The sequence below is a fragment of the Xiphophorus couchianus genome, chromosome 4 (assembly GCF_001444195.1).
Source record: "Xiphophorus couchianus chromosome 4, X_couchianus-1.0, whole genome shotgun sequence".
Classification (NCBI taxonomy): Eukaryota; Metazoa; Chordata; class Actinopteri; order Cyprinodontiformes; family Poeciliidae; genus Xiphophorus; species Xiphophorus couchianus.
This window is the reverse complement of record NC_040231.1, coordinates 7297432-7320661: the sequence shown is the minus strand read 5'-3', so window position 1 is coordinate 7320661 and position 23230 is coordinate 7297432. Positions and strand designations below refer to the sequence as shown.

General features: G+C 37.7%; 2 long non-coding RNA genes across 2 annotated transcripts; both read right to left on the bottom strand.

The window, feature by feature from the left end:
• Positions 1-1252: 1252 nt before the first annotated feature.
• On the bottom strand, positions 1253-21459 carry LOC114142619 (uncharacterized). The gene is made up of 4 exons (XR_003595076.1): positions 21388-21459; positions 2594-2603; positions 2187-2188; positions 1253-1263 (listed from the first exon to the last, which is right to left on the bottom strand). It is a non-coding gene; the product is annotated as an uncharacterized LOC114142619 (long non-coding RNA).
• Positions 16645-17156, bottom strand: LOC114142618 (uncharacterized). Its single transcript, XR_003595075.1, has 2 exons — positions 16959-17156; positions 16645-16827 (listed from the first exon to the last, which is right to left on the bottom strand). It is a non-coding gene; the product is annotated as an uncharacterized LOC114142618 (long non-coding RNA).
• Positions 21460-23230: the final 1771 nt, after the last annotated feature.

Here is a 23230-nt window from a genome sequence, read left to right as displayed (position 1 = left end):
TTATATACTAATTTAGTTATACAAATTAGTAAATTATAAAGAAAAACCAAGAGGGTGATTTGGCTAAGAGAACATAGTAAAGAGATTACATGCAGATTAGGCATTATGTGTCGCAGTGTCACTCGTTGAGTCGACCTCTATAAAGACCCTGTTCAGGTCTCTTGCTTGATGACTGATGTTAGAAAACACAGAGGTTAACTTTATAGAATATGTTCAGAGGTCTGTGGAAGTTTTATTCTGCATTTAATTGCATCAGTGAGCAATCATTCTCTGCCCTACAAATCTTTGGTAAAGCTCTGCTTTACAATAGAACCATAATTGCAGGAGTTTAATTGCCTGCCAATGCTCTGCTCCCACTGCCTGCTTGCATTGAAGAGCCCAATAATTAGAAACAGGGAGGAATTACGTGGCAATTTTGTCTTGGCAATTATCATAATGTAAAAGAAGTGCCATTAGTATTGTTAGTCCCACAGTACATAATCCTTTGACACTGTCAAGTTCCTCTTCTGGCTGCTGGGTACAACAACTCTTGATTTCCCTGTAGCCTTTGCACTCCCCCAGTCTTAATTTTATTCATCAGCTATTCAGGCCAGTTGGTACATTTTGAGTCAAACTAGCAGACTGAACACATCCGTGCCTGGAGGGCTGGGAGGATTAGAAGTTAAGCATTAACACTTTCATTTAAAGGTATATAAATTGGGTGTTAATCCTCTTCTGCCTTGTCAACCATGAAATTGTGTTTGATTTAACTGAAAAAATAACACAGTTGACAGGAACTTTATTTGCCTCACACTGGTCTTACATTGTGATTGAGCAAACATTATGATAGAGCAAAGTACAATGTAGTTCAGTTTTTGCTCATTTAGAAGTACTGTTTTATATAGCTTTATGTATCTTATAGCTAGGTTCCATTTACATAAATTAATCACTCATGTCTAAGAGAAATTCTATGAGATTCTAACAGTCTCGTCTGTCTAAGAGGCTAAAATTCAACCCAAAACATTTTTGTGATTGAAATACTGTATCTTCACACTAATTTCTGGAATCTCAAAAACTAAATCTTTTTTTTTTAGTTCTTGAAGCTGCTTTAGTTGTAATTAGGAAAGCAGCTTCTTTTTATGTAATATTATAAAAAAAAAGCAGTTTGCTCCCTCCCAAGTTTCTTTTGTTTGTGCTTTTTTGGGACACATGTGAAATCGACTTTTTGAGCTTTAATTCATGTTGTAATGCTATTCTCTCCTCAAACACATACCTGGAGTGTTGCTTTTGATTCTTTTATAAATGTTTGGAAAATCCTTGAATCTCTCATGGCAGTCAATCGAGGATTGCTTGTTCTGACATATATAAATTATTTTTCAGTCAGCTCCTAAGAATGTCTGTAAATGGTATAATCGGTAGTGATGGCTTAGGTGAGTTTGGTTATGAACAGTTTCCAAAAATCAATATTTTACTAATTTCAGGTCCCAATTTGAAAACATGCACCATAAATTAACTTTGTTCCTTTGCCCCCTGAACACTGACTGTCTTGCAGTGTACATGCATCAGTTAGTGTCTTCTTAACTGCAGAATGAGTTTGGGAATTTAATAAATATTTTTGTAGTGAAATGTTCACTTTGTAAATGGTCCCTCACAACCTTGCGGGGCAGGTCATGCATGGTTGTGATATGCCACAAACGAGACATAGTACGCATATTTGTTTAATGGGCAATGGCCGGACACACTGGAGAGCGCCTAAATGGGAAACTACACATTCTAAACAAGTACAAATACTTGTGACTATCATTATTTTGAAGTAAACTTTCACACAAAACAGCCTGAAGTCACTTGTAATAACAGGATTTGGCAAATGTTTCTAGCTGTGTTCATGACACAGTGTTTTCTGCAGTCATACACCATAAATAAATCTAATGAAGAACAAATATGAACTAGAGGCTTCATCCTTTGGTTGTAAGAAAACCAATTTGTAAATGGTTGACTTACAATTTACAACAAAATAGGAAAACCAATTGGGAAACTGACTGTGTTAGTTTGTAGTGGATAAACAAAATTTTGAGAGTTTCAATAATTTTCAGTCTAAGCCAACTCAATACAGGAATATTTTATTCTAAACCACTGTTTTTTATAAGGAGATATAAACTGTGCTAATTAAAAACAAGACATAAAAATCAAAAACAATATAAGAAAACCACTAAAACATCAATGCAGTTTTGTGTTCTGTCATACGAACAATGGGGCTTTTTAAAATTTTTGTTTGCAAGCTAACTTGCAGTTTTACAAATCTTTTTTATGCTTAGCACCACACTTCAAATATGAGTTGTACATATTCAGCATTGTCATAAACCTTTTGGGCTTGTTACCAAAATTTGCAGGGATTTCTTGCAAGCCAATGTACAAATGTTGAAACTTGTCACATGTGGCTTGATTAAACAGACAGTAAAGCGAACTGAGTTATGAAATCCACATTAATAAAACTGATTTGCTGAAAGTCTTTCATTTTGCAGTATAAAACATTGACATTTGAAAGAAGACAGAAAAGAGGCAAAAAACAGAACTTATTAGAGAAATTTTTATCATCCTCAACTGCACAATGCACAATTTTAAATCTCTCATGGAAGCACCAGAGTGATGCAGATCGTAGAGGGTTTGCATGACCTGTTTGTTTACTGAGCTAACTGCATTAGATGAGGCAGTTTAGTAGCAGGGTATTATCTCTGAGTGGAAAACAAAAAGGGGCTAATACTCAGCTGAATAATGAAGAGAAAATGACTTTGAGAATCAGGAAGTCCTTCGCCATTAAGGGTGAACAAGTCTCTGTGGCTCTCAGGCAATCAAGCAATGGGGTTTACAAAAGATTTTAATTTGAATGCATTATCCAGAGTCCTTACCGACCAAAAGGCAGCCAATTGCTTTGACAAAAGATACGCACTGATAAGTTTGAAGGTCAGCAAGCTGCTCCAGCTGAGATATCAGCAGCTGGTGTGCTGCATTACACTTTGCTTACAATAAAATATGTTCTGAAATAAAATGCAAATACAGATTAGTGAGTAGCTAAGTGGTGCAAACACTTTTAAACATTTAAAACAAGTGTGCTATAACTGTTTTTACACTCCAGGAAAGTTTGTAATAGGTAAGATGGTTCTACTCCATCATACAGTCAAAACTCTCACAGCTTAAAAATGTCAAATCCCAAGAACCAGAAGAGCTAATGAGGCCCTATGTTGAGAATAAAAGGGGGATTAATGAACAACACAGTCTGAAGAGACAGGGCTCGTCCAAACCCCCTAAACTGTATGCATATACTAGGTGAGAATATTCTGAGCCTTTCACACGTCACCGCAGTATTGAATGGACGGTGCTGCGCTCAGAGGAGCATTCTGCTGATGGAATCAAAACCCCTTTCACAGATTCAAATGAGGTGCACTCAGCTGTGATTGGTATTGGAAAAGCATTTGTCGGAACAGAGGCTCACAGAAGGCTTCTTAAATACAAGGCAATCACAGTGTCTGACGTGGAGATGAGGCAAGAGGTGTGCCTGGACTGCAGAGTGGAAAACAGGACAAAGGATTATGATGGTAATAAGCAGTAAACCAAAACAAAGTCATCCCCTGATCCCTCATTCTCTCTCTCTTGCCCGTACTGTTTCTGTATCTCTCTCAGCCCTAAATCCTCTCACTCACTCTCACAGTCCTTTTCTCTCTCTTTTTCTACATCACACTCACCACATATTGATGGGGCCCATTTTTCCACTGCACCCGAACTACAATTTAAAACTCATTTCTCATTATTTGCGGTGAATCCTTACACATACAATTTCTAATCTGTCGAATGCTGTGATGGAAACCAGCAGAAGCACAGGTTTTTTTGGGTTTTTTTATGCGGGGGCCTGACTCGTACACCTAAACGCAATGTCAACTCTTCCACACCCGACTGGCCACATTTTATTATGGGCGTCAGCAAATCTGCATGCTGTCATCTACAAACCCTTGTGGTTATGTCCCCCCCTGCCCTCCACAACTCCCACCCAGCCCAACTTCAGCTAAGCTTGTGGCGTACAGAGTAAAAGTATTTTACATTCCAGTGAAAATGCGGAAGTGCAAATCAGAAACTCTTTCTATCTCACAAGCTTTAAGAGATACCCTCATGTGACAGACCTGAGATATGGAATCCGTGGGCCTACATATAAAATATAAAATGGTGGAGGATGTGCTTGGGTGGCTGAGTAGGGAGACAGTTTACAAACCTCTAATTTGGCCTCTTTAATGAAAGGTTGTCAGGACTATACTCTATACCAAAATGGCTTTGCTCTTACATTTTCTAAAATCCTACACAAGTGTTTGTGTGCGTGCGTGTGCATGTGCGAGACGAGAGACAGAAAGGGGAAAAGGATAGAAGAAGCCATTATTATGCCTGCAACAACAGTGGTTGGCAGCAGAGAAAAGAGAAAAAAGGAGCAAGGAAGATTGTGTCTGGAATTGTCCAAGTGTAGCAGTAGTGGTCCTCACTCACTTTATCAGTGCCACAGCAGAGCATTTTCCTCCCATCTATCTGCCCAGTGACTACTCTTCCGCCCTCTCAGAGCAGGCAAAAACACTTGGTCTCCTACCATGGCTGGCTCAACACAATCAACAACTTTTTTTTTTCTCATACCCCTTGCACCTACCCAGCTTACGCTATCACTTCACTTAAGATCACTCTTTGTCTAAATGCTTTTTCTCCTTTTTTTTTCATTGCTCAACGCTTTCATATTTGTGCAGAGTGCTGAAAAATTGCTACGCTTCACCTCCTCTATGCACTCCATTTCCAACTTTTCACTTAACACCCGGTCTGGGTGTAAACACCATACCATGTTACTTAAAGGACTTAATACAGAGAGTGCTAGGATTTTAAACTCAAGAGCGTGTGGATTTTTTTCAGGATGAGATTCAACACTTCTGTAGCTTTTGTCATAACTGACTGAAGACCTGACTTGTTTTTGCTTTTACTTGACATAACATTTAGACCACATTCTTCATCTAAAAATGTTACTTTGTGTCACATCTTCAGGCCTGAGTGCAGATCTACTATGAGTTGCCGACTCTCACACCTCTGCAGCTCGTCAGCGCTCATCAGGAGGCAGCTCAGAAGTCAAATTACATGTGGTAAACTGGCTCCATCGCTGCTGAGATATTTATTTTCTCTTCTAGTCTTCTCTTGTTGCTCCTTTCTCTTTAATTCTAGATCTTCCTTGTGTCTACCTTGGGTTGGTCCTCTGGTCCATTCCTTGTTCTAGTGCCTTTCTAAAGCTGGATGCACCTTTGCTCCAAGATGCCTGATGTAAATGGCTGAATTCCCTCATTGGCAGGCATTAAACTCTGCAGCGGCCTGGTAATGAGCTATTTATTTGATATGAGGTATGTTAGAGAAGGATGCATCTAAAAGCATGGTAGCACTTGAGGACAAGATTTGAACACCCCCGAGCTAAAGACTAACTACAATAAGAATCAAATTCAACAGAAAACAACTAAGAACGCAATTTAGTAAACGATTTAAGAAATGACAAAAACCATAAAATAATCATAGTGCAAAACAATCAAAATACAAGACCAAACTGAGCAACAAAACAGATAAATTCTTATATCACGACTCTTAACAGGAATAATATTTTGTTCAGTGGGCATGCTTACATTCAAAGTTAATTAAATTTCCCTAGTACTTAATCTGATCTATTGACTGCTTCACAACATAAGATAAAAAGCAATTGATTACCTTTTAATTACTTGCTATTTAATTACAACAATTTTAAACAACCTGTTTTTAGCCTATACTGACTCTCTTTTTCTCATTACTTGCCACTGAAGCAGAACTTAACTCTTGATCATTCAAAATACATATTAGCAGAGAAAACTGATCAGTAATCATTATAATAAATACCTAAATTTAATTTTAATCAAATTAGCTTCAGACACACTCACTTGTGTTTTCTTCCTGTGCGTTTGTGGCATTTATCAAAATAATAAATACAGGTAAAAATGTAATAATTAAATAAAATTAAGAAGGTAGTATTGAAAAGAGAAAGCTGCAAATTACAATAACAGTAGAACAGTTTTTGTTTTAAATATTAATGTTAATGATATTGTGATATTTTTCCCAGGTTTATTACACAATGACAATGTCATACCGGCTCTTGATTTGTATATATGTATTTTAAAACTAGATTGGTGAAAGTATGAATATGGAAAAGGAATCAATTTGATGGTTCTTGTTGGACAACGTTAAATTTAGCCACACCTTGAAAGAAACTCAAAGAATGTATCTCCTGACAAGACATATGCTCTAAGTTAAAATCCTGCCGAGAAAATTTCACAACTTTCAAAGTCAGAAGTTGTAGGGTTTTTTTTTTCTTTACACCTCTTCAAAAACATTTTTCTTAAATTTTCTGTAAAGCAATTACTCAAGATATTGACAGTCAGCAAAAGTTATTTTAAAAAGTAGTTGATAGAAAAATGTTTTCTAGTACGAGGAAAAATGTTCAATACTTAAGTGACATATTCAAAAAGGTGGAAAATGTGAAAAGTAAAAAACAAAAACCTGAAGGAGCATTTGTAAAAGTCTCCTTAGCTGCATATTATCAATGCTGCACACACAGCAGCAAACTAAAACAAACAAAATTGAGAATGTGATGAGCTTGGGTGGATAATTGATCAACTTGAAATTACCAATGGATTTGTGTAGAACTCTCACCTGAAAATCCATTGTGCTCTGGGTCATCTGCGAGGAATCGTAGATGTAAGAAGCATGGTGAAATGGGTTAGAGAACACAGTGTTAATAATATATTTACACTCCAACCCCCTTTGCATTGATTTCCATTCATACCGTGAAAAAAAACGGGCACACAGCACCTTCCAGAGGACTTCTGAGATTTAGCATCAGTAAAGGCATTTGAACAATGACAGATAACTGCGTATGAAGTGTATTGGTGCATTTTATGTGTTTAAGTCTGGCATTTATAGAGACCTAACAGCACATAAAAAAAACTTAAGAGTCAAACATATGCAATCCAGGGTATTTCCACTCGTGGGCTAAAAGGTAATTTGAGTTATGTTCAGTATAATAAAGACGGCTTCTTTGTGACTGAAAGAAAATAATAATAATAATCAAAGCTCAAGAAAAAAATACCTACAAACTACAAAAGCCAAGCCTTGAGGCTCTTTATCTTGAAGGCAGCATGATATATGATATGATATAGTGATTACCTTTTGCTAAAGCTTTTACTAAGTCTTTTCTGACACATGTAATCCATCTTGTTCAGATAAACATGATTTACTTAAATTGCTATTAAATTATTCAGTTCTTAATGTCTTTTGTGCAATAATTTTGTGTGTGTGTTCTCCCTTTCAACTGCATCTTCTTCTCAGCATATGTTTGTCTGTGTTTATCACTGCTGCACTGTCTGCCTGCCCTTAAAGAGGCTGTGAATGATCTTATTTAGTGCACGCTGATTGCCGCTTTAACCTGGCGGCCACGCTGGCTGCTGCTGCATTAATAATCGGGGGAGTTGGGAGAGCTGCTGTGGCCCCGCACCTTGTTCGCCGCTCGCTCTCTCCCCTTTCTATCTCCATGGTACCAAGAAAAGAGCCAGCAAACAGCAGGGGAAGTGTGGCGGAAAATTACAGTCTTCACATGCCAGCCAGTAAGACAGCCTCTGCTGCTGTTCGGTGGGGGCCAGTGCTGTGTGAAGAAGACAGTGGGAATGGGAGGACGTTGTGTATAATGCCTGTGTGTGTGGCAGAGTGATGTTGTGTGACTTGACATGTGCTTTCCACTACTTTTGTCCAATGTTTGAGTTAAGGATCTGTGAGCCTTTCTTGTTAGAGAGGCTAGTATTTTAGATTTCCAGGTTTGGAGGAAAAGTCCACAATCCAGCTCAGCCTTCAAAGGTTTACAGATGAATAATTTATTATAAAATGGATTGATAGTTTGATGTATCAGCCAGTGTATTTCTTTGTCTTTGGTTTGGATTTTCAAAAGAGAAAGGGCAGGGCAAAAAGAAGCAAAGGAAAACATTGCAAACAGCATACAGACAAACCACCTTTATGTCTTTTTGAGTAGATGGGTTAAAGTGTGCCCCCTTTTTAAAAATGTAGCCAACAGTTTCCCCTTGCAGTTCCCATCCACATAACATTTTGATTGGTTGTTTGAAGATTAAAGCTTTTTCACTCTCTGCCAGGGAGAACAGTATAATTGATATTTCAGCTCTGGGCAAACTCACTCTCATAGGCCAGTGGCTGTTTCAGCAGAAAATTAATGTTAGCACAGCTTGGCGGCAGAACGGTCGGCATGTTTTAGGAAATATACTCTGAGTTGGGTCTCTCTGGTCTGCTGGTTTCTGCTTTAACTCTCGCTCTGTGTAAAATGAATATGCTGCTCTGTCGCCTTATTGCTTGGATGCAAACACACATGACAAAGTAAATGATTGCATAAATTTGAAGCTGAGGGCAGTTGAGTTGTATTTTGTGATGAGAACAACCTCACGCACACTTTATATGTAGTAGTTATTGTTACTGAGCACGCTTCAAAAGAGATTGCATTGAGAAAAGATCTCCTATTTGATCAGTTCCACTGCCTCTCTGCAAAATCAAGTTGCTCAACATCTCTTGTCTACTTAATTAACAAGTGTTACTCAGCTAGTTTGAAGATCATAAAAATCGACCTAGTATGAACCAACGGCAGAGTCATCGTTCTGACAGCTCCCTCGTGGTGCACTTGTCCTGAATGGGCCATTTACAGGGACACAGGGGATTAGGCAGATGATGGCAGTCGAGGTCCTCATATTGGTGCAATGTGACTCGGACCACATTAACACAACATTAGTCTCATTTCCATTCTGACTGCGTGCGCTTTCACACAACAGTGGAGAGTGCCACCAAAATCATTGTGACCCTAACACTCCAGTCTTTCATTTCCTGTGGCCATTCAAGCCCCTCCTTATCTTTTTCTTTCTCTGTTCTTTCGTTTTTATTCTTGCCCTTCTCTCCACTGGGTTTAATTTTTTTTCTCGTCCTTGCCCCTGCACACCCCCTTTTCTCCCTGTCATCCTCTCCTTTTTCTTTCTTCCCCTCTTGTTCCACATCAGCAGCTGGGTGAAGCCTCTTCCTATCACGCTTGGCTGCGCTCCCCTTAATTACCATGTATTCTTCTTTAGCTAATAAAAAGCGCTGATGAAACTGATTATATGGAAGCGGGGCTTTGTATAAAGTTGGATTTAAGGCCGAAATGGAGAGAGAGAAGAATGGTGCAGAGAAGAATGCAAAAACAATAGATAAAAGGAGAGTGAGTATAAGAGCGAAAACAGAAGACAAAGAGGTTAGATCACATGGGGACAGGAGAGTGAAAAGAAATAAATTTTGTGTATTAAAAAAAGAGAGAAAAAATGGATATTTGGGCTTTAACCCATTTGTTGTCTTTGTTGTTGTTTGGGTCAAAGATGTTTCAGGCCCTGAGGGAACTTCCTCATCTTATCACAGTGAGCAGACGGCTGGCACATCTTTCTCATTACTAGCCTCTGAGTTATAGATTACTCCTGCCTTACTCCTCTCCCCAGCCACAAGCAGTCTCTGTTACAGTCTTCAGAGGCCTGCTTCCACCGAACGCAGCTTGAACCCCTGAATGTAGGCTCTGCCTTTTCATTTTCCTTTCATGAGAATTAAGTCATTCTGTCTGTCCATGTAATCGGAGTTTCAACTGCAAGCAACTGCGGCTTGGAGGGAAAAAAATGAATTAGGGCTCCCTGCTTGATTGAAAGGACTTCAGAGAGGAGCTAAGTAGCTGAGTTATGATACACTCTTTCTTTTTGCTTTATATTGTTTGCTGCTCAGTGGTACAAAGCTGAGCTTGTAATGTTTCAAACTCGACGCATTAGCGCCTGGGTGTTGGAAACACACAGAGTGCTACAAAAATATGCTGGTTTAGAAGCTGAGATTCCAAGAACTTTCTGCCTTTAGGGAGGTTAGAAAAAATGTGTGCCTGAGGCATTGTGTTCTAGTACAGAAAGATGTTTAAATAAAGTCCCTCTCAAATGGAAATCATTTAAATGTGTTAACAGAAAAGATGTGATGATACATCAACAAGATGATTCTTGATATTGGATTCAAGATAATCAGATGAGATAGCTCTGATCTTTCAGACTTTGATTTTGTGCTACGACCTTATTGAGGCACAGTTTAATTTAGGCCTTATGTATCGGTTATGAGTTCGTTTTGAACTGTAAAGCTTTGTTCCTATTTTATGTCTATTTTCTCTTGGACTTTTCTACTGTTATTCGAGTTTCTTACATGACCATTTGTTTGGTCATGCCTTGCAGGGTTCTCTGTTGCCACCCATGGTTTGTGGCTCTCACAGTTTTTTTTTGTTTGTTTGTTTAAAACTAAGTTTTAGACTTTGTTATTTATTAAAAAACATAATTCACTATTAGACGCTCACTCCTATCAGCACTTCTGTCATCGACAAAGACCAAATATTTGGAGATTTTAACAATAATTTGGAGAAAACTAAAAATCCACTTTTTTGGCTTTCACAAAAATAATAAAGATTTCATGTATTACTAACTGCTTAAAGAATTTCTAATCAATATAGGATACTTTAGACCAGGTAAAGGTAATCAACATGTGTGGTTTATTTTTTTATTCTTATTAATACTTGAATAATATATGATCTCGATCTCAATCGAAGCTTCTGTTGGTATTTACAGCACTCAAAACCTTCTTGTAATTTTTGGCCAGATCAAAAGACTTATTTGCCATTACAGTACACTAATCAAATTCAAATCTCATTAAAATAGCTTTCTAAAACTGTCATCAGTAAACCTCTGAGTCAAAAAGTTAGAAAACAAGCTACAACCTTTGTACCTTGTACAAGTACTTTGTAAGGATAGCTTTGCCCCTTAGCAAACAAACATTGCTTGACACTTAGTTGATGTACAAAGACGCTAGACAACAAGCACCACCAATACTTTGTTTTCCTATTTCATAACTGCTTTCAATGAATATGGAAGCCCTGTGAGGCATCCTCCACATTTACATGTTAATGTGTGCAATTTGTAAACACAAATTGAAAATGTCAGAAGCTCAATAGCTAAATGGAGATAAGTAAACACGTTATTGACGCAGTGGCCACTTAAAGTTGGACACCCATTCTGTACAAGAGACAAATATTATTAGGTGGATGAGGGGGAGGTGAGAGGTGGTGAAAAAGACAAAGAGGAAAGGAAGCAAAAAAGAGGGCAGGGGCGCTTTAATTCGCACAGCACGTACTTGCCGAAGGGGTGAGACGATTAGGTTTGTGATGAGAGGCAGCAGTGTGACGAAGAGGGCATGGGATGTGTCAGGATGAGCGAGGATGAGGGAGATGAGAAAGGCAGAAGGAGCTCGCTGTTCGTTTAGAATCCCACACATGCATTGCTATACGCATTTGTTTGTGATGTTCTGGTCTCCAAACGTGCACTCCACAAATTTTTTGAATCAATTTGCCCGCACAAAGACACTTCCAGTGTGCACGAATGCACATCATGTTCACACCGTCAAACATAGACAGAGACACACACACAGTCAGTGAAGAAGAGGAGGCAGTGCAGTCAGCACCTGGTTCCCCTCGCTGCACGCACATTCATCATTCAGTCGCAGACCTGACAGGACCCTCTGCCCTACAGGCCATGGATTCACACATGCACATACACTTACACTTTTAGACTTTAACAAACAAGAACAAAAGAGAGGTGGGTTGAAGATTCACCAGTCAAGGAGCAATAAAATCCCTTTCTCCGATCATGTTTTTTCCAAGATAGATAATCCAACTGATTTACAAAGAAATGAGAGAGTGGTTTTAAAATGAAAGCAAATTATTTTATATTACATCCAAAATTTTGTTTTGTTAAAGTGGGAAAAGTAAATATATCTCTTACTATTTCAAGTCAGAGCATGCTTTTGAGTTCCTTATAGTTTCCTGCCACTCAACTCTGCAAGATCAACTGAAATACAGCAGAATTTGTAAACCAAGACATTCTTTATTCCCCCAAATGTAATGTCAGCTATCCTGTCTGAGTGGAGATAAATTATATTCTATATTCTGAAACTGTGTAGTTGACTTTTTATACAGCTGCTTTGCAAAGTTTATCCAGTTTTTATATAGAATCCAAATAAAGTATGATTCCAGGTATCTGCGTAAAAAGAAGACTAATGAATCACAATTTTCATGCATTTTGGCTCTGAAATCAATTATGTCAATGAAAATACAAGAAGCAAAGGGCCATAGTCCAAAAGTATCGTCTCATAAAATACCCTAAGTAAAATCTATGTATGTGGGACCTTGCTCAGATAAAAATCACAAAGTGCTTCACTGATAAAACAAGCTAAAAAAACAAAATACAGATATTTTTGGTCTCACCAGACACTTCATTGACATTTTATTAACTATTCCTCAAATAGGTCTGTAAAGGAAGTGTAGAGTGAAATGTTCTGATCCTTTTTATATGTTACTACATACAAATGTCATCAGGGACCAAAATACCATTTACTCTTCTCAGATTTATCTACTTAGGAGTGCAATGTATGTGAAAGCAATACTATATAATTTATTTTAAAAATCATTGTTAAATATTTGGAAGTCTGCTGCTGTGGTTTTCTGTTTTATTTAATACACTCCACAAGCCTACAATGTTTAACCCGCAATGCTTTAAAAAAAAAAAAGTAAAATCATCAGTTGTGAAGACAAATCTATCAAATAATATTGTTTTATTAACAGGTTAAGTGTTTTGGGAATCCATAACTCAAAAGTAACAAATCAGTAGAGCAGAAATCAGTCTTTAAAATCACAGGCAAATTCCATTTGAGGTCTGTAATCAAATGACATGGTAGATCAACATTTTTCTAGGAGAGAAAACACGTTAAACCATGTCTCATTTCTGTGAGGCAATATATGCAAAAATTGCCTCCATTTTATGATACATTAGACCATTTCTTAAAGTGCAGCCTGAGAAAATTGCAAATGTGTATGTATGTGAAACTTCCCCTTAAGAACTGCATCAGTTTGCTCATTTGAATGTGAGCTCTTGTGTGTAGATTGCAAAATTAATGGACGTTCCAGTACATTTGGTCTGATGCCAATGTGCCCAATTGCTTAGCATGCCTGCAGGACATTAATTGATGGCCGGGTTACGCTTCCTAATAAGTATCATAAATAACAGTTTAGCAAGACGAGGGGAAAAATCTCAAATACATTAAACACTGCGTTGACATCTTAATGGAGATTCAACTGAGATGTGATCAAGCAGAATCCGTCAAGTAGAAATCCATTAATGTGGGGCCGAACCCTCTGCTGTTGCACACTGGTGACAGTGATTATGGGAATGGGACAGACCAGTTTTACAGCCGCACGTGTCACCCGCAGCTGTAATGGAGAGTCCTGTCAGTATTCTCATCCCTGCTCACACATGGCCCTCCACCAATACAGCTGTTGAAGATCTGTCAAAGCTCTGTGCGAGAGAGCCACACACACACCTCCCAAAGTCACTCATGGAGCCAGTAAAACTCACGGGCCGTGCACTGGCGGCATCATTGATTTTATCCTCGAAATATTGTTGAGGACATACTATGCCTTGCATACCAATTGACATAGGAAGACAAGGCAAAACGGTCAAATTATCCTTGGATTGCTATAGTTTTTGTTGAGGGAATGAAAGTAGGAATTGCAGTGGCTGGCAGATTACATTGTTTATTAATGATTACATGTGCACGCCAACACACACACAGTGAGTACATTTTTTGATCACATTTGAACAGTTTTATTACCGTGTTGGGTGAGCAGACAGGAAGCTCATCACTGCAAATGCAGGTGTGCCCAAGTTAGTGGGTTTCTTTGTAACCAAGCCTCAAATTAATGCAATGAAAATGTCTGACTTCCTATGATAAAGCTAATGGGGAGATTCTGTGAGGCTCAGGGCATTAGTCTCATTGCTTGGCTTATATTACAAAGAAAAGTATTGGAGGGGTATGTGTGGGAGATATCTAAAGCGCATGTGTATTGGTGAATATCCCCACATTGAACTGTTTAAATGTGTGAACTGGATTGTTGAAGTGTGTTTATGACTGTTTACACAGCTCTTATTCCTATGATAAAGCTAATGGGGAGTTTTTTATTAGTTTTTCTTTATCTCACTATTTCCCAAATAATCAAAAAAAAAGATTTCATGCTCAGTTTTTCCATTTTCAAGGCATCTGCTGCTTTCTAAGGAGTATTTGTATTATTCTCAATGACTGCATAGATCCAAAAAGTGACAAGTGAAAAGCAAATAAATCATCTACAACAGGGTATTTGCCAGGAACTTGTGAGGTTTTCCAAAGCTGAAATGAAAGGAGTTTATCTAGAGTTTTTCAGTCTCTCAGAAGCCTAAAGAGGGTATAGAAACAAGTAGAGTTTCTACAACATAAAAGGTTGGACATGGGTTGTATAATCTTAAAAGAGCCAGCTTGCATTTCTCCCTAAATTGGTCCCACCTAAATCTGTCTGACTAGCACGATGGGCGAGTTTCTAGACAATGATGATTCTGTAAGCTAAAGGTCACTTAAAGACTGGAAGGGGCTACTGGTGTCTTGATTTTAGATGTCTGGAGGTTTCCCACATTAGATTACCTAAAGAAGGCTGATGAGAAGAGAAATGCACTTAAAGAAAATGACTAAGTGATGGTGAGCACATGTTTAATACGTGTGGAGGAAAAATAAAATTCCAGGATCTTCGACATCATGGTTTTTTAAAATCATGCAAGTCAGACTGTTGAGATCAGTTCATATTGTAGCAATAATCGGACCAAATGGTTGTGACTTGCAACTTACAGCATTCATCTCAGCAATGAATAATACATGTAAGGTTTGTGCATGATGTTTGACATATTATCTGGATCAAATTTTGCAAAGCAACATATTTAGCACTCTTGAAGACCGTATGGCACATCTGATCTGTTTGCACAAGACTCCTGCTGTTTCTGCTGCTGTTTTCACTTTGCATTATTTGACTAAGTTACTCTTGTTCCACAATGGTTAGAGTCTTACTCCTTATAATTCACAGTGGATTCAGGGTTAGAGTACCTTGGTGAATCATGGTCATAATATTGAATGGTTGACCTCAACACCCCATGGGAACTTTCAGCTGTTCACAAGGAGTAAATATGTGCAGATCACCAAAAAAAGAAAAAAAATGAACATAAACTTGAGTCTTCAAACTCAAAGCTTGCCAGGAGCATTTTCATCCTGGGGAGGAGTTGTCATCAGTGACTAACTGATCAGAAGTTGATTTGTAGTAATTTTACAGGCAACAAAAATATTATGTCTATATGCATTATTTAAATATCCAAAGTTTCAAAAGTATCAGTCTATAATTTTCACCAACATATCTGAGATTGATGAGCTGTTTTTTTTTTTTTTTTTGTCTTTAGAACTCCTGAACAAGTGCTCCTGTTTTTGTTGTTGTTTGACTCCTCTGTACTCTTAGTTTCCAGTCAGTGGAGAAACATTATCAGTCATATGGTGTTGCATTTTGCTAAAGGCTTCTTGCTATTAAGAGGTGTTCCTTTCAACAGTTGCCACAATAATTGCTTGGGATGAAGGACTGCTGCAAATGCAGCCAATCATCCACTGTCACCACACAACTGCTCAGGTGGAAGGTCCTCTGGAATTTCAATGGCTTGATACAATAGGCTGGGCTTCCTTCCATAACTTTTTAGCAATTGACGTTATTGTGTTATTATTGAATATATGCAAATTAATTTCAGATTTACAAAATGCCTGGACTGAATTTGATCTGATTTAAGAATATAAATATAAATTGTCTAGTGAAATGCCTTGACATTTGTTTTGAATAGGCTCTGTCACTGAATTGAATTACTATTTCAAAGCTTTCTGAATTTCTGTGCAAGAAAATGAATACTGTTTATATAGGACAAACAGAATTTGAAGAGTCTCATTAAGCTACTTCATCATAAAACTGATTTTTTGCATTAAGGAGTTATTTCTACCATAACTGAGTCCTTGTAGCATTGTTTTTAAGGAGCTGGTATTATACCAGTCTTTTTGTGAGCCTCTTTACTGGAAACAACTGTTAAGTGATGCACCATTAGGAAGTGCCACGCTCAGCTATTCCAGTACAATGGAAGATGTGGTCTATCATTAGCCTACACCGTCTTGACAAGCGCTTTTGATAAAGGAATTTCCTTAAGTCTACTGACAAGGTTCTCTGAAGTCTATTGTAAATGTGCCAGTTTTTCAGATGTAAGTTGAACTGCTGAAGTGACATGTACTGTGTTTTTGAGTGTGAGCGTTAAGGCGTGAGTGTGAATCTCAGTGAGGGTACGCGTTTGTACGTGTGCTTGTACGTTCATTTAAATGGCTATTGAGGCTTGTAGAGTGACACTTCTCTCGGCAAGTACGTAATTAGCATGCATTATTCAAATGAAAGACAGAGGGAATGAGGGTGGGGACCTGTCCACCTGGTTGTCAGCTTCGGGACCAATCTCGTTCAGCACCACTTATTTCACACATTTAGAACATCAGAGTGTGTCTCACATCAATGTGTTACCTTCCTCTGAAGCGTTGGCTTAGTACACCTTCAGAGGTCCCTATTATGAGTGTCAAGTTTTTAGTCTCTACAAAACACCTTAGCTTCTGCCCAAACTTGACAAGGCTTGCTCCCATCAAAGAAATCCCGGACCAACTCTTCTCAGTGTCATCTTTTTATTTTATTTCTCTTTTCTTTTCTTTTCTTTAAATCACTGTTCTTTCATGACACCTGAGCAGGTTGAAAACCTACAAACACACAAAGTACAAATTACTTTTTGAGTCATCAAAAGAAAATAAACAAAATGAACTACTTTCATAAATCCATTTTGTAAAGCCAGCAAGGTCCTCTGAATACAGATTTAAAGTTCAGTTCCTACCAGTGGTGTTCTGCAGGAGCTTGAAGATGAGATCTTTGTTTGTAGAGATTATCTCAAACACAGGTGTGCTGAGTTGCTTTATAGGCTCCTGAAGGCCTGAGTGGGAGAGACGGGTGTGCTTGATTTTCTGTGAGCCACGTGCCAGCTGGGTGGAGATGGTATTGCACTCATACAAATACACCATTTGCTGTTTAACTTGACAATGAGGCAAGATATGATCGAAGTAACAAAAAGTCAAAGCTGTTTAATCTTCAGACTGAAAAATAAATGCCATTGTTACACTTTCATATTTAGGGCTAATTATGTAATTTTTCTATACAGAAATGTCAGCAAATTGATCTGACAAAATGCCTTCTTACTGAACAGTGTTACACAAGTGAAAAGGTCTTCATATAAAAATATATCATAGCATAATAAGATGATGTTGGCATCATTAAAGGGATTATATATGTCCAAAAAGGCCTGGCTATTGTGCCTCTACCTTGTATGTTTTCAGAAGGACATTTTGATGTTATACTTTGCATCCCATTCTAACAAAAATACTAGAATCTTTGCTGGATGTACTTTACTTTTTGCACTTGCAAAAGACAGAGATTGTTGCACAAAAAAAGAATAAATAATTCTGTCATTTACAGATTCACATTTAACACTGCAAAAACAAGTGTGGACAGTATTTGACACATAATAGTAGTACATACATAACATGTTGGAGACAGCATAAACACATCTTGAAAAAATGGGATACATTTGTAATCCATCTGTAATAAATGTGGGCTGTGTTGAGGTCAAAAAGTGACTTGTCGTGATTAAAGGGAAAAACTCTGAGTAACAAATAAGTGTAAATCCAGGTGTAAGTCAGATGCGTAGTAAAGTTATTAAAGCAGTTAAACCCATGTTAAGAAAGATTAGGTAGTTTATGTACACATTTTTCTCTACAGTGCCAAATGTGTAAAGGGCAACAGTGTCAGTATGCACAAAAGCATTCCGAGCCCAAGGACTTTTTACCGTTTTATAAAATTAGAACCACAAATGTCAGTGTATTTCATGAAATTTAATGTGATACACTGACGTAAAATAGCCAATAGCCATAGAGTAGGAGATGCATACATAATTTTCAGTCATTCAGAATCTTAACTCTGATAATCTTAAACAAATTCTAGTGCAACCGGTTGCCTTTAAAAGTCACCAAATTAGTAAATATAATTCATACGTGTGTAATCAATATTTTCTCTCAATATCAACACAGCTTTACTGTGAAGGTCTCAGGAGTTTGTTAATGAATCAATTAAAAGCCCAATTATAGAGCCATATCCCAGCTTTGAACATCTTATGAAGCACTGTTCAACCTATTATCTGAAAATCAGAAGAGCATAACACAACTGCAAGCCTTTCAAGTCATGACTGTGAGGTCAAGACTAGTTGTCATGAAGATTACAAAGCTGGCTTTTAAAAAGAATGTCAAGATTAAAAAAATGCATTGTTGAAAGAAAGCCATAATAATTACCATTCAAAGTTTCCAAAATTTGAGGTCTTCAAGGAAAACACTGTGTATGGATAACACAATTAGACTGCCCATCATTCTGGACATACATCCTGTTGAAACATAAAGGAGGCAGTGTCAAGCTTTGGGGATTTAATTTTTCTATAGTGGGAAACTGGCCAGAGTTGACTCAAAGCTGCAAATAAGTAAATACAGGCAAAGTATTGCTGGAAGAAAACACTGCTGGATCATCAGCAGTGTTTGATCCTAAAATGTTGAAGGCCTAAAATTGATTACAGGCTCTGGGTTAAATACTAACCCAGAGCAAAAATGATACGACACATCATAGCATATTTTTGTTTTAAAATAGTCCAGTCAAAAAATAAATCTCAATCAAATGAGAATATGCAGTAAGGTCTGATAATTGATAGTCAGTGATGTTCTGCAAAGAATCAGGTTTTTTTTTTGCAAAGAATAAATGGAAAAAGATGAAAGTCTTATGATATGGAAAGTTGGTACACACACACACACACACAAAAAAAGACACCTGTAATCGCTGTGAAAATTAGTCCTGCAAAGTTTTGACTGAGGCGGGTTAGTCTTTTGGTTTTGTTAAAAATAAAAACTGTCTTGTTTTCATTCCATTTCACAATTATCCAATACTTTAGGTTGGTCACATAAAACCCCAATTAAACACAGTTAAGAATGTGAAAGAATTCACTTTAGGCTTGGACATCTATAATCTTTGATCTGTACTCATCACATTTCTATTTAAACCGTCATTCTTCAATAGCTAAGAAAAGGCACATAAGAAATTTTATTAAAGCTTTGTTTACATTTTTGAACACAGGCATATGCCACTAAAATGATGCAGATTAGTTTGTATGGTAATTGGAAAACATGTAACATGGAATAATATTTGTGAATATGGGATATTGGCAACAATATGACATGCAATAACAAATTTGTGTATATCATACACACTCTCCAGCGTCTCCCATGCCTGGAACGCCTCACCGGGGAGGCATCCAGGAAGCATCCTAATCAGAAACCCGAGCCACCTCAACTGGCTCCTGGATGTGGAGAAGCAGCGATTGTACTTTCAATATTCAGCAATGTTATCACAATTACATTTCCCTAATATTGCGCAACTCTGGTCACCAAACATATTACAGGCAAAGAGAGGTTGGGGATGTACTTTCAAAATTTTCTAGCATTTTTTGCAGGTTCAAGCAATTCTTTGTAATATGTATTTCGCATAGAGTGAAATTGTGATGACACTACTTTATGAAAATTGTGCAGATGCTGGATTATTCCAGGTCTGGTGTGTGTTAAATGGAGAATGTATAGAGAATTATGAATAAAAAAGACATTAAGCTCAATTTGTTCAGCATTTTAAGAACTGTTTTCAGACGCAAGACAAAACTTTATCACAGTCTAAACAGTGAAATGATATGTGTCCTTAGCATTGTAACCACAAAGGGTAACATTTAAATTAATAAAACCTTAACTGTGACACATTCATTTAGAATGTATAGGTCTTTAGTCTAGTACATGTTGAAGGCCTAAAATTGAACTGTGTTATTACACAAAATAAAGTCAGAGAGGCAAAGCATACAATAACTTAGATTCATACCATCCTGGATGTCAGATTTTCACACTGCATAAACATTTTATGATTTGTCTATTATACTATTGAGCACTTTTATCTCATGGTCCAGTACACATCAGAACAAAGTTGTCCTATCTCTTTAGGACGTCTTTCTGGGATTATCTTCTCCAGACTCATATTCTAGAGACACATGAGTCATTAGCACCTTATCTTGCCATTCTCCTGCAGCACCTTTCCACCCCTGAAGGAGCGTCCCGTGCTTACTTAATTGATCAATTAGCTGCTTGAGAAGGTTTCCACTCCCCCTACCCCCACATCCTATTTAGTCTACATTTGCATGTGCCATTTTAATTGTGTCCCTATCTCCTTTCCCAAATTGTTTACTTGCTCCCTCTCCCTCACTTCTAAGTTCCTAAGTGACTGGCGGCCACACTGGAATGGGCAATGTGTTGCTTTGATTATAATTTGATATCTGACTGAGAAATTACATTAAAGGCAAATAACCATCTTACTTAAACAGTTGCTTATGCCTGCATCTCATCTATTACTAACTACACAACAGACATTAAACTGACTTAAGTAAAAAAATTGGTTAATATTTGAGCATTAATTTATTTTTGTTTCTTTTGAGTACTGCAGTCTGAACATGTAGGCTAGAAACCAGGGTCAACGGTTATCCCAGAAACAACATATTTGCAGAAACACAGAATTAGTGCCATTGGTTGATTTTTTACAATGAGCATTTTCCCTCCATAGCCATTCAAACATGAAGTCCTCTGGCCTGTGGTCCATTTTCAGTGGGTCGGCTGTGCACAAAATCAGAATGGCATAACCCTCTTCCACAGTGGATTTACATGATTTACATACAACATTCTGTTGATTGTGCTGGACCACCTACTAATCCTTTGTTCCCAGAAGAGTGTGGAGCTTTGCCCAGTGTGAATCTGGTAAGGACTCTTACTGCCCTCAAGTGGAAAAAAATGTGTGTTACATTGTGTTACAGAAATCTTTCTTTCTCGCTTATTCTTGGTGGCTATGGTTGCACCAGAATAAGTAAAGAGCTTTAACCAGACATTACTGCAAAAACAACAAGGAAAGAATAATTCCTAAAACTGTCAAAATTAGGAATCCATTAATTTGTGATCTAGAGAAGCACTGTATTAAATAGTAAAGTAAAAAATTCCAAGATACTCAGGTAGATCTCAGAAAGTTAGTATATTACGTAAAAGTGAAATATTTTGTGACAGTCATCTCAGAAAGAGAAACTGATGGAGTAATTCATGCAAGACATATATAGGTATGTAGGTACCTCAAGGGTCAGAGTCCTTCAACTAGACGTGTCCCTTGTCCTACACACTTGAATTAAATAGTGAAACTGCCTCACTAGTATGTAGTTAAGCTCCACAGAGCTCTGAAAAAGAGAGATATCTAAAAGTTGCAGGCCACCAGCCCTTGCAGACTGGACTTTGAATATCTCCTTAGACTCCGGTCTAAGGAGATATTCAAATTTTCTGAGACACTGAATTCAGGATTCATTCAAATAAATTGCAATAAAAAGGCTTGAAATATTGTACTCTGTGTAATATATCTCTGTAATATATAAAATGACAGTTTCACTTATGGAGATGACCATGAGGAAATATTGCACTTATATGTCGTATTATAGATGTTTAAGATATACCTGTATGTATTTCCTATTAAAGTACTAGATCACGTTTATTTATTTTATTTCTTATTTTAATATATGTTCAGAAATGTCAAATATCCCATTCATGTTTTATCTATTCCATAATGCAAACACAAGGTGGCAGTAAATCATTGAGTCTCAGTGGGTCATTTCATTGTTTGTTTTTTTATTAATCTTTTCTATTCAACCACTAAGACATAGTTTTGTTTTTCTTTTGAAATCCATCCATCCATCCATCTTCTTCCGCTTATCCGAGGTCGGGTCGCGGGGGTAGCAGCTTCAGAAGGGAGGCCCAGACTTCCCTCTCCCCAGCCACTTCTTCCAGCTCCTCCGGGGGAATCCCGAGGCGTTCCCAGGCCAGCCGAGAGACATAGTCCCTCCAGCGTGTCCTGGGTCTTCCCCGGGGCCTCCTCCCGGTGGGACGTGCCCGGAACACCTCACCAGGGAGGCGTCCAGGAGGCATCCTGACCAGATGCCCAAGCCACCTCAACTGGCTCCTCTCGATGTGAAGGAGCAGCGGCTCTACTCTGAGTCCCTCCCGGATGACTGAGCTTCTCACCCTATCTCTAAGGGAGAGCCCAGCCACCCTACGGAGAAAACCCATTTCGGCCGCTTGTATCCGCGATCTCGTTCTTTCGGTCATGACCCAAAGCTCATGACCATAGATGAGGGTGGGAACGTAGATCGACCGGTAAATCGAGAGCTTCGCTTTTTGGCTCAGCTCTCTCTTCACCACGACGGACCGGTCTTTTGAAATATTGTCTTAAAAGCAATAGAAAAAAAAATATCAAAAGGGGCTTTTATTTTTAATTATCCAGGGAGCGTTTATCACAATTTGTAAAGCCTTTGCAAGTCTTAGTGTGGTAATTAAAGTTTTACTCTTTGCCAAGAATAATAATAAAATAAAATCATTGCTTTGTGTGTATTTCTACACCTTTTCCAGTTCTATTTAATATAGCTCCATAAATATTAACTTGCAGCTGAGAACTTGTAACTTCCGATTCTTCTTTATATGCACTATATTGTGCTAGGCCAACATTTAGTCTTGCATTGGAGATTTCTAGCAGAGTTTCTCAATATGCAGAAAAAATAGGCTTAATTATGTTTTTATTTCAATAACTTAATTACCATGAGAAAGTGAAACAACTTACATTATTTTAAATAGAGTATTTGTTTTTAAATAAACACATATTCTTAGTAAACAAAAAAAGTCAGGTTCCTCAAAAAAGATTGCAAATAAAAGTGAAGTATCTTATGTATCTTATACATAAGATAAGATAAGATAAATCTTTAGATAAGATAAATTATTTGATTATCTGGACCAAGCATATTTACATTTATTTTTCTTTAAAGTCAGCATTTGTATTGGTTTGTTGGATGGGTTAGCACACATTACACACCTTGGAATTAAAGCAACTAAAATGTCCTGTCTGGACTTTGACCTCAATCCTTATCTCGGTGTTCTGTAGTCTGTAATAGATTTTTTTTTCTTC